Below are 9,223 nucleotides of genomic sequence, written 5' to 3'. Positions count from 1 at the left end.
TATAAGGCCGTCAAGGATGGTCACATAAAGAATAAAAGACATGGTCGAATAAAACCGATGGATTTCGCTAAGACGACCAAATAAATTGAAGCGAAGTCTTAATGCATACCAGAAGGGTTGCAATAATAATGACTTCAGTAAATCACCCGGTTAATGGGTAGGAAATTAAACGCATGCGTAAACCGAGAGACGGGAACGCGGATTGAAGGTCAAAGGACTCGGATTAAGAGTCATGACTAAAAGACTATAAAATTTCGCAAGCAGAAATTTTAATAATTGTGTTCAACTATTGTGAGGTTGAACAAGGTGAATAAAGAATAAAGTTTGACTGTTCACAAATGATGGATTTCACATGAATAAGTCAAACGGGTTGAATATAATATAATGTCGGATGGCATAAGTAAGCTCAAGCTAGATAACGGTAGCGTTGAATGCAAAAGAATAATGAGCCCGGTAATGGGACATAATCAAATACGAATATATGTAAACTGGATAATAATGAGCATAAGATGAAGCGACGCATAAATGACGTGAGAAGTCATAAAGTCGGAAAATTTGTCCGAAAGAAAACAAATATAGCCTTAGACTACAATCAAGGTCAAAGCAAATACCGAAGCGAAAATAAATGATTTTGAACATAAAAAGGGTGCCTTAACGCCATATACATATATAAATGTATATACCGTTGAATAAAGACTTGAATAAAAGATTATCTACGGGATTATCATAACCTATGAGATTATAAATGATGCTGAAGTCAACGGGACCAAAAAGACCTTCGGGTCACAAATAGAATGAAACGAATTGTTGGAGTCTCACCTTAATAAGGTAAAAAGGTGAAAATCTAAAGTAATAGCCTATGAGGCTAAGTGAAAGAACCTACGGGTCAATAGTATAAAACAAGGAAACTGGTTGTAACATCCCGCGTAAAATAATAACGTGAGATAAAGTTAGTATAAAAGCGATGGGTTTCGCTAAGTTAATTAAATGGGTTAAAGGCAAAGAGATTGTGAAAGGTCTGGTTGACAAAAGTGAAGAATTTCACTAAAATATTTAAACAGGTAAAAATGCAAAAGGATTCACAATTATTTAAATTGTGTTACGAAATGGGTGAAGTCATTACCGAAATGACAACGGAGGGGGATAAACCCTTGGACGTAAATTCCTTGGAATTGACATGAGTTAAAGAGAAAACTTGAAACTAAAATACAGTTTTAGTGAGAAATTATGTTTTAACAAATATGAATATTATGAAACAAATTCAGAAAATGATTAATATCAAGGAATATAGATCCTAACACCGATAGGTGCAAGGCGATACATTCGAAGGAAAGATTTCGATAATGAAAAGTCAAAATAGACTTAAACATGACGTGATGTGATCACGGTTACAAAAGTGATATAGAATATACTCACGTCGTAACGTGAGTTATGAGATATGAAATCAGAAAAACACGCAAAAGGTCGGGTCGGCAAATAGATATACCCGCATGACAGGGTGTAAAGTGACGGCGACTAATCAGTCTAGCCGGTAAAACCTTTCAAAGTCGGAATAGTGTTACCACTTATACAAAACGCCTGTTGAAATAAGATTTGCTTGAAGTAAACATGTTGAAAATAAATACAACCGAGTGATTAGATGACAACTCGGTCAAATAAGTGACTAAAATAAGAAATACAAGCTGAAGGTAATGGCCTACGAGGCCTTACACGTGGAAGGCGTATACGTCATACGTTTTAAAACCAAAACACATTAACATACTTCCCTGGTAAGAGTATTATGTGCGAGCAATGCTCAAGTGATCACCGAAACTAAGGTTCGGATGATCTAAACTAGTAAAGAACGTGAGAAAGGTTTCGGGGACGAAACCTTTTTAAGGGGGGTAAACTTGTAACACCCCGAAAACGGGTTTGGTAATCAAACCACGTTAATACTAAAAGACGGGTAAAGTACCGTTAGTGGTAAAATTTACCCGGTGAATATTAAGATTTCTAAATAAATAGATCTAATGTTAAATAAAAAGGGGTGAAGAAATGTTTATGAGAAAATAAAGTTATGAAAGGCCCGAGTTAACGGGACTTAATGAAACGGGTTATAACCCCGGAACCTACTAAGTTAACTAGGAATAATTAACCTAGTTATTTTTGTGTAATCAAGTGAATGAGTAAAGATCAAGATTTTTAACCCTCTTTATAAAACTTCTAAATATGAGGGACTAAAAGTGGGCAACTTAGGAAATGTTTTAATTAAAACAATAATAAAAATCAAAACACACACATGTGTGTGTGTGTTCGATCGACCAGAAGCAAGAACAAGGGGCTCAAACCCTAACTCCAGCAAAATCAACAAATTGAAGGTCAAATCCAGCCCAAATCAGATGCATGAACACAAATTCGTGATTACTTAGTCATGGGGATTACAAGGTATGTTGAATTTTGCTATTTAGTGATACTTTGAAACTATGATGAGAAATCATAGTCGAAATTCTGAATGAATAATGAATCTATGAGCGTTGTTGTGATGAAATTCATGTTTAGAAACAAACCCTAGTTGAAAACTTGATGAATTAGTGTCAAAACTAGGGATTTGATAATTACCCTATTATGTGCTAGGTGGGTTTTATGATAATATGATGAACACTCGGATTAGAATGTTAAATTGATGAATATTGATGTTATGATATAAGTTCTAGTTGTAGCTCATGAATGCTAGACATAGAGGGTTGATTTTGATGTAAATCTTGGTAAAAAAAATAACTAGTTATGAACTAGTTAGTAAATATGTAAAATTATGCACATTAGGTGTTTGTTAAAATGCCTAAATGAGAACTAAAGTGTTGAAATTTAGAGTGAAAACGCGTATTTGAATGATATGGCAATTATGCGTAAATGATAAGAAAAATTTTGTAAGAATAAAAAGAATAAGTTTTAAACCAATAGAAATGCTCCATTTCAGTTCATTTAATATGTGTATTTAATGTTATTAATAAGGGCATATGGGTAAATTTCTAATTGTAATTAATTAGCTAACATATTAAACTTGTAGCTCCCATTTTAAATATACTCTTTCAAGATAAAATAATTTGGGGTAAAGGACAATTTTTGACATGTGTAGGATAAGTTTTAGTATGTGTAGGATAAATTTTAGTATGTGTAGGATAAATTCTAAAATGTGTATGATAAATTTAGATATGCGTAGGGTAAATTTCGGTAAGTGTAAGATATATGTAGGATAAATTTTGAAATGTGTAGGATAAATTTTGACATGTGTAGGATAAAATGTTTTTTTGCTTTAATAATGAGAGATAACATAATTAATAGGAGGAGTTATAAACTATTTAATGTTTTACCATTATGTCCTTTCTTCTTTTTCTTCTCACATTAAATTTCTTCTCAAATGAACCTTCCCCTATGAAGTAATAAGGGTTCTAAACATCATGTTGATTTCGACTTAATGTTGTAAACCATGTGATTGAAAATAGTTAACTTTGATAAACTAAGTTAACTAATCATGAAGTCGAATAGTAGCTTCGACATAGAAAATAAGTGAGGTGGAATAGTCGTGATTGTTAATGACTAATTTAACCGCCTTGTAAATGACTGACAATAGTTTGACGCTTAAACGAGCTAGGTGGAGGCTTGGGAAAGAAGCAGTCAAATAAATCAACTACGAGAGGTAAGTGAAACTTACACCCCTTGTAGAATATTTGCTTATTTTATGAGTATAAATGCGATAAATATAATACGGGAAACATCAATTTCTGACGCAATTGATGCGGGTCGGACTAATATAGACAATAAAAACCATGGGTTATGGTAAAAAGGGCGAAATGGTAACTTGGTCATGAAAGGACTAAGAAATTATGAGTTTTCGATAAGATTACCTTGTAATGTAATCTAACATTAAGAAAAAGGGTAAAAATGGAATTTGGTCAAGTGTTGACTAATGTAAACCGAAGTTAAAAAAGGGTACTCATGGCGTAAGCCGAAATGGGCTAAATAAGTAAGGGAAAGGGATCAATGAAAGGAAAAATCCGAAGTGGGTCGGATGGGCAAATTGGTGATTAAAAACCATGTTTTTGCTAGACATGTAAAGGTTTGGCCGTATAGGCCAAACGGGTCAAATGGTGGTAGTAACACCATTTGACAATATCGACTAATGTGGTTGTCGAGCCTTATGCTTACAGGAACGATTAGCAATTCGGATGATTTCGTCGTCATAGAAATTGTGATAATAAAAGCAAGGTATAAATCGGGTCTAATTTTTGACCCGGGCCAGGTACGCATATTTAGAATTATATACTTAAAAAGCGATATTTTGGTCAAATATTAGCGAAAGTCCTTCGTAGTAAATAATGGACTAAAATTGACCAAAAAGCCCTCGATGGGTAAATTAGGCGAACAACCCATAAAGGTTGTTTAGTAACTTGCATTTGATTATGAATCATTAAATTTGAATTAAAGTTATAGGTATGCACCTTCGTGGGTCAAATGCCTAAAAATGGGTCAATTGCGTAATATGACCAACCGAAAGGTAAAATTTGGGAAAATTGGTTAATTATGTTAAATCCAACACAAAAATTAATTGTGGTGGAATGTAAGTAGTTATCCTAATATGAGAATGCAAAGTGTGAAATGAGATGAGCAAGTTAGATGCTTAATTGCATGAAAACTTCTAAACGGGTCAAAATAAAGTAGGTGGTAAAATGTTGGTTTAAGTGTAATAAAGAAAAACGTAAACCGGGTAACGGGAGCGTAAACTATATGAATAATGGATCCGGGTAATGGATCATAGCTTAGATATGTTAAGAAACGAACCCCAAGCGATTAAAATGAGTTTCGATAGCTTTGGATGTAAATTGGGTGAAAAATAAATGTGCAGAGTTGACACGGCTGGGTGAATATTTGACACGGCCGGGTGAAGGGGCTGTGAAAAATACATGTTTAGCTGACACGGCCGGGTGAACATTTGACACGGCCGGGTGAAGGGGCTGAAAAAAAAAAAACAATAATTTCTTGTGTTTAATTATTTTGTTCAAATGCTTTGATTTCTAATCATTTGAATGAAATTGTATGATAGGTAACGATGCACTTTAGACCTCGGAGGATAATCAAGCCATGTCAAGAACCGAATACACAATCTAACGAAGCTTCCGCTACTTTAATAGTTTCTTTTGTTACCAAACTTATGAAAAACTATTATAATCATCTTTTGGATGTTTAAACTCTTGTAATTATCGTTGAAGGTTTTTAACTCTATGTAAACGTCGTTTCATCGATGTTTTGAAAAACCGCGTTTAAAATACACTATATATATTATATGAAATATTCAATTAATGTAAGGGTCTTACATTAATTCCTAGAAAAGTAGTTCCATTTTGTTACTAGTGTTTATAACTTGAATGAGTGTTACAACGAAAAGCTATGTGGAAGGATATATATGTTAATTTTTTGGATATAAACGAATAAAATATAAATATGATGTAGTTAAGGTGGTTAGCTATAACATGTATAAGAACTTTGTCTTTTAGCAATGGTAGTACAATAAACAGGGAAGAACAACTATCAGACTTGTGGAAGAATAGTTACCAAATTTGCAGTTAAAAGAAAAAAGAAAGACTTGTGGAAGAATAGTTACTAGATTTGCAGTTAATAGAAAAAAGAAACACAAAACGCGGGAAAAGAATCAAACTGCTAACCACTTATATAAGCACAAGCACAACTAACCACTGGGGCACATAAACAATTTACATTTGCTAACGTCAAAGTATAACTTATATATGAATGATGGCGGTGGCTGTGAAGTGTGATGTGATGTGACAGCCACCGACCATCATTTTTAAGATATATAGTAACTAGGTTATCACCCGCGAACTTCGCGGGTAGAAACATTAACTTTATATTAATCGAACTATGTCATTAAATAAAATAAAAATACATGTTTTCGAACATAATTTTTTTTATAATTGTTTTGAATTGAAAGTTGTAGTCATTGGGTTGCGAGTAAAAGGTCAGAAACTTCGGGCAAGAACCAGAGGCAGAAACTTGTCTCATTGAATGACCCAAGAAACAAAAAAAAACTTTTATTTTTTATAATAAAATATACGCATGGAGTTGTTCGAACCTACAAAACAAACTCATTTAATTAAATTTAGAAATTAATTAAAAGTTTACGTAAGAAAATATAAACAACAAAAACTTTATTCATTAAATATACATTATATATTTTTTTAACAATCATGACCAATCGAAATATAACAAATTAATAACATGGATATTAATATAGTGTTGATTGTTCCCATTTTCAAATAATCACTTGCTTATTAAAAAAAAAAATCCATTAACTTTGAAGGCATTAAACTGACTTGCTAATGGTATTCATTCATACCTAATACGATACGCTAATTAATAAATAAAACACACACACTAAAAAACCATTCAAATAATAATGTTGAGTAAATCATTCAAAACTCTATCCAAATGTATGCCATTTAGTACTCAATGGTAACAAAACACACAACAAAGTGAAACCATCATGCTGCCTCCTACAATTGAGGTGCCTACATAAAGATGACTGCAGAAAACATAGATTAAACTAATCTCTCTTAACACGATACATTTTTCGTATAAAATGAGCGAAACTTAATCTTCCAAGTACCTCGAATGGTTTGCCGGATCGTTCAAAATCCAGTATGTTTAGAGCAACTTCACAACTCTATGAAACAATCGGCTCTGGATCTTTGGAGAATTCCTCAAGTAGAGATATACACTGGTCATCTACAAAAATGGTTTATTAAGGTCAAAAACATAAAGTTTTTCATAAAATTGTCCCGAGTCAACCCAACAGAGCCGTTTTGACCCTAAAAACCATATTTGACTACCTACCCAACATAGTCCATTTTCCACCAAATGTTATTAAAAAGTATAGTAGATTTTAGAAGCATGGTTACCTTATATTTTTGGTTTTAAAAAATGTGGCAACTCTCTCTCTCTCATTTTCTTTGTGTTAAATTGTTTTTTTTTTCCTTTTCCTTTCAGTTTTTCGTTCAGTATATAATTCAGTTTATAACAACCTCTCATTTTTTATACTTAAATGTGAATCTAATAAGTTCTGTTCAAACTTATTTGTCTACAATCAACAAAATCTCATATAACCAGCAATTTCATGCGCAATCAAAGGTGTCACAATCAAACACAGACATCAATAAATCTACACACTTTCTCAAAACATAATCTCTAACATCACTAACCTGTATCAATAATTCAAAACCCTAACTAATGTGTTGTGCACTCACTAATATCTGCTACACACGTCTCACTTATTCATCTTCACAACTTCAAACACATCTTATCTAATACCTTATGCCAATCAACAAAATCTCATATATCAATCAGCAATACAATGCACAATCAAAGACCTCACAATCAATTTCAAACATCAATCAATATACAAAATTTCTCAAGACACAAAGTCTAATATCACTAACCTGATGCGCTACTGCTCAATAATGTGTCGGTGCCATGAAAAACTTCATAACCCTAACTAATGTGTTAACTTGCCAAGGCTCAAGGCTGTATCTTATTCCAATGTTGTTTGTCCGACGCATCGTCACAAATCTAACAACCGAGTCAATCAAACTATTAGCTAAAAAATTAAAATAATGATTGAGTTCAAAATTTAAAATTTAAAATCTGAAAATCAAATCACTAATATCTAATCTCGTAAATCAAGCAAACTTATTAGGAAAGTCTAACCTTGCCAAGCAAAACCAACCGACATGGTACCAATTTCCAGCCATAGCAAACATATCTCTGTCCAACATAGTTGCAGCCAAAAACTCTGGACTATCCAAAATAAACACCTAACGAATCAAAATAAAAACACATAAACCTTAAATATTACTCAATTTATGACTACTATCCCACAAAACAAAACTTTGTCAACAAATTATACTAACTTATGCAATGGTAAACCATAAAAATAACAAATTAATTTAGATGATTAGCCTTGCAGAAAACCCAAATCGGGAAAGTTTACCTGAGTTGTTAACGAAAAAAATCAGACTCAGATTGGGTTACTCAAGCGGATATTAATCACTGGAATAAGATCTGGTATCAAACATAAGAGCACACATGAGTTGATTAACGGAACAAAATGGTGAGGAAAAGAATATACATCAGTTAATCGAATAGAGATCAATTTCCCATAGGATCCCATTCAAGATATATAGATATATAGATATAGATAAAGAAATGTGCAAGATATACCTTTCCTTCAACTTCTCATAGGATCCCATTCAAGAGTTCCTTGTAAGGGAAGAAGTCTGAAAGAAGTTTATCACAAAAAATTACAAAACACAGTTTGAATTAGATATGCAACTTGAGTACAAAAACAATAGTCGAAGACTCGAAGCATTCCTAAAATTGCAAATAATATAGTCAAAGCATCTCATTAAAAACATCAAGATTTCAAAGCATTCAAAATTTAAAATCAAACACACTAATGGTTTACTTCAAAATTTAAATTTAAAATAATGATTGGCTTCAAAAATTAAAATTTAAAATCTGAAAATCAAATCACTAATATCCAATCCTATAAATCAAGCAAACTTATTAGGAAAGTCTAACCTTTCAAATTTAAATTCAATTTACAGATTCGAAATTTAAAATCAAACATATTAATGGCAAACTTTCAAATTTAAATTTAAAATAATAACTGACTTCGAAATTGAAAATTTAAAATCAAGCACAACAATGGTTTACTTCAAAATTTAAATTTAAAATGATGATTGACTTCAAAATTTTAAATTTTAAATCAAGCACAACAATGTTGTTTCCAGCCATAGCAAGCATATCTCTGTCCAACATAGTTGCAGCCAAAAACCCCGGACCATCCAAAATAAACACCTAATGAATCAAAATAAAAACACATAAACCTTGAATATTACTCAATTTATGACTACTATCCCCCAAAACAAAACTTTGTCAACAAATTATACTAACTTATGCAATGGTAAACCACAAAAATAACAAATTAATTTAGATGATTAGCCTTGCAGAAAACCCAAATCGGGAAAGTTTACCTGAATCGTTAACGAAAAAAATCACACTCAAATTGGGTTACCCAAACGGATATTAATCACTGGATTAAGATCGGGTATCAAACATAAGAGCACACATGAGTTGATTAACGGAACAAAATGGCGAGGAGAAAAATATACAT

The 9,223-nt window shown here is 32.3% G+C and overlaps 1 long non-coding RNA gene across 1 annotated transcript; it reads right to left on the bottom strand.

Moving 5' to 3' along the window:
• Window positions 1-6,649: 6,649 nt before the first annotated feature.
• Window positions 6,650-7,839, bottom strand: LOC110896488. Its single transcript, XR_002567939.2, has 3 exons — window positions 7,756-7,839; window positions 7,488-7,617; window positions 6,650-6,777 (listed from the first exon to the last, which is right to left on the bottom strand). It is a non-coding gene; the product is annotated as an uncharacterized LOC110896488 (long non-coding RNA).
• Window positions 7,840-9,223: the final 1,384 nt, after the last annotated feature.

Source organism: Helianthus annuus, chromosome 12 (genome assembly GCF_002127325.2).
Source record: "Helianthus annuus cultivar XRQ/B chromosome 12, HanXRQr2.0-SUNRISE, whole genome shotgun sequence".
In the NCBI taxonomy this organism is placed as follows: Eukaryota; Viridiplantae; Streptophyta; class Magnoliopsida; order Asterales; family Asteraceae; genus Helianthus; species Helianthus annuus.
Note: the sequence above shows the minus strand (reverse complement) of the source record. Positions and strands in the feature narration are given on the sequence as shown.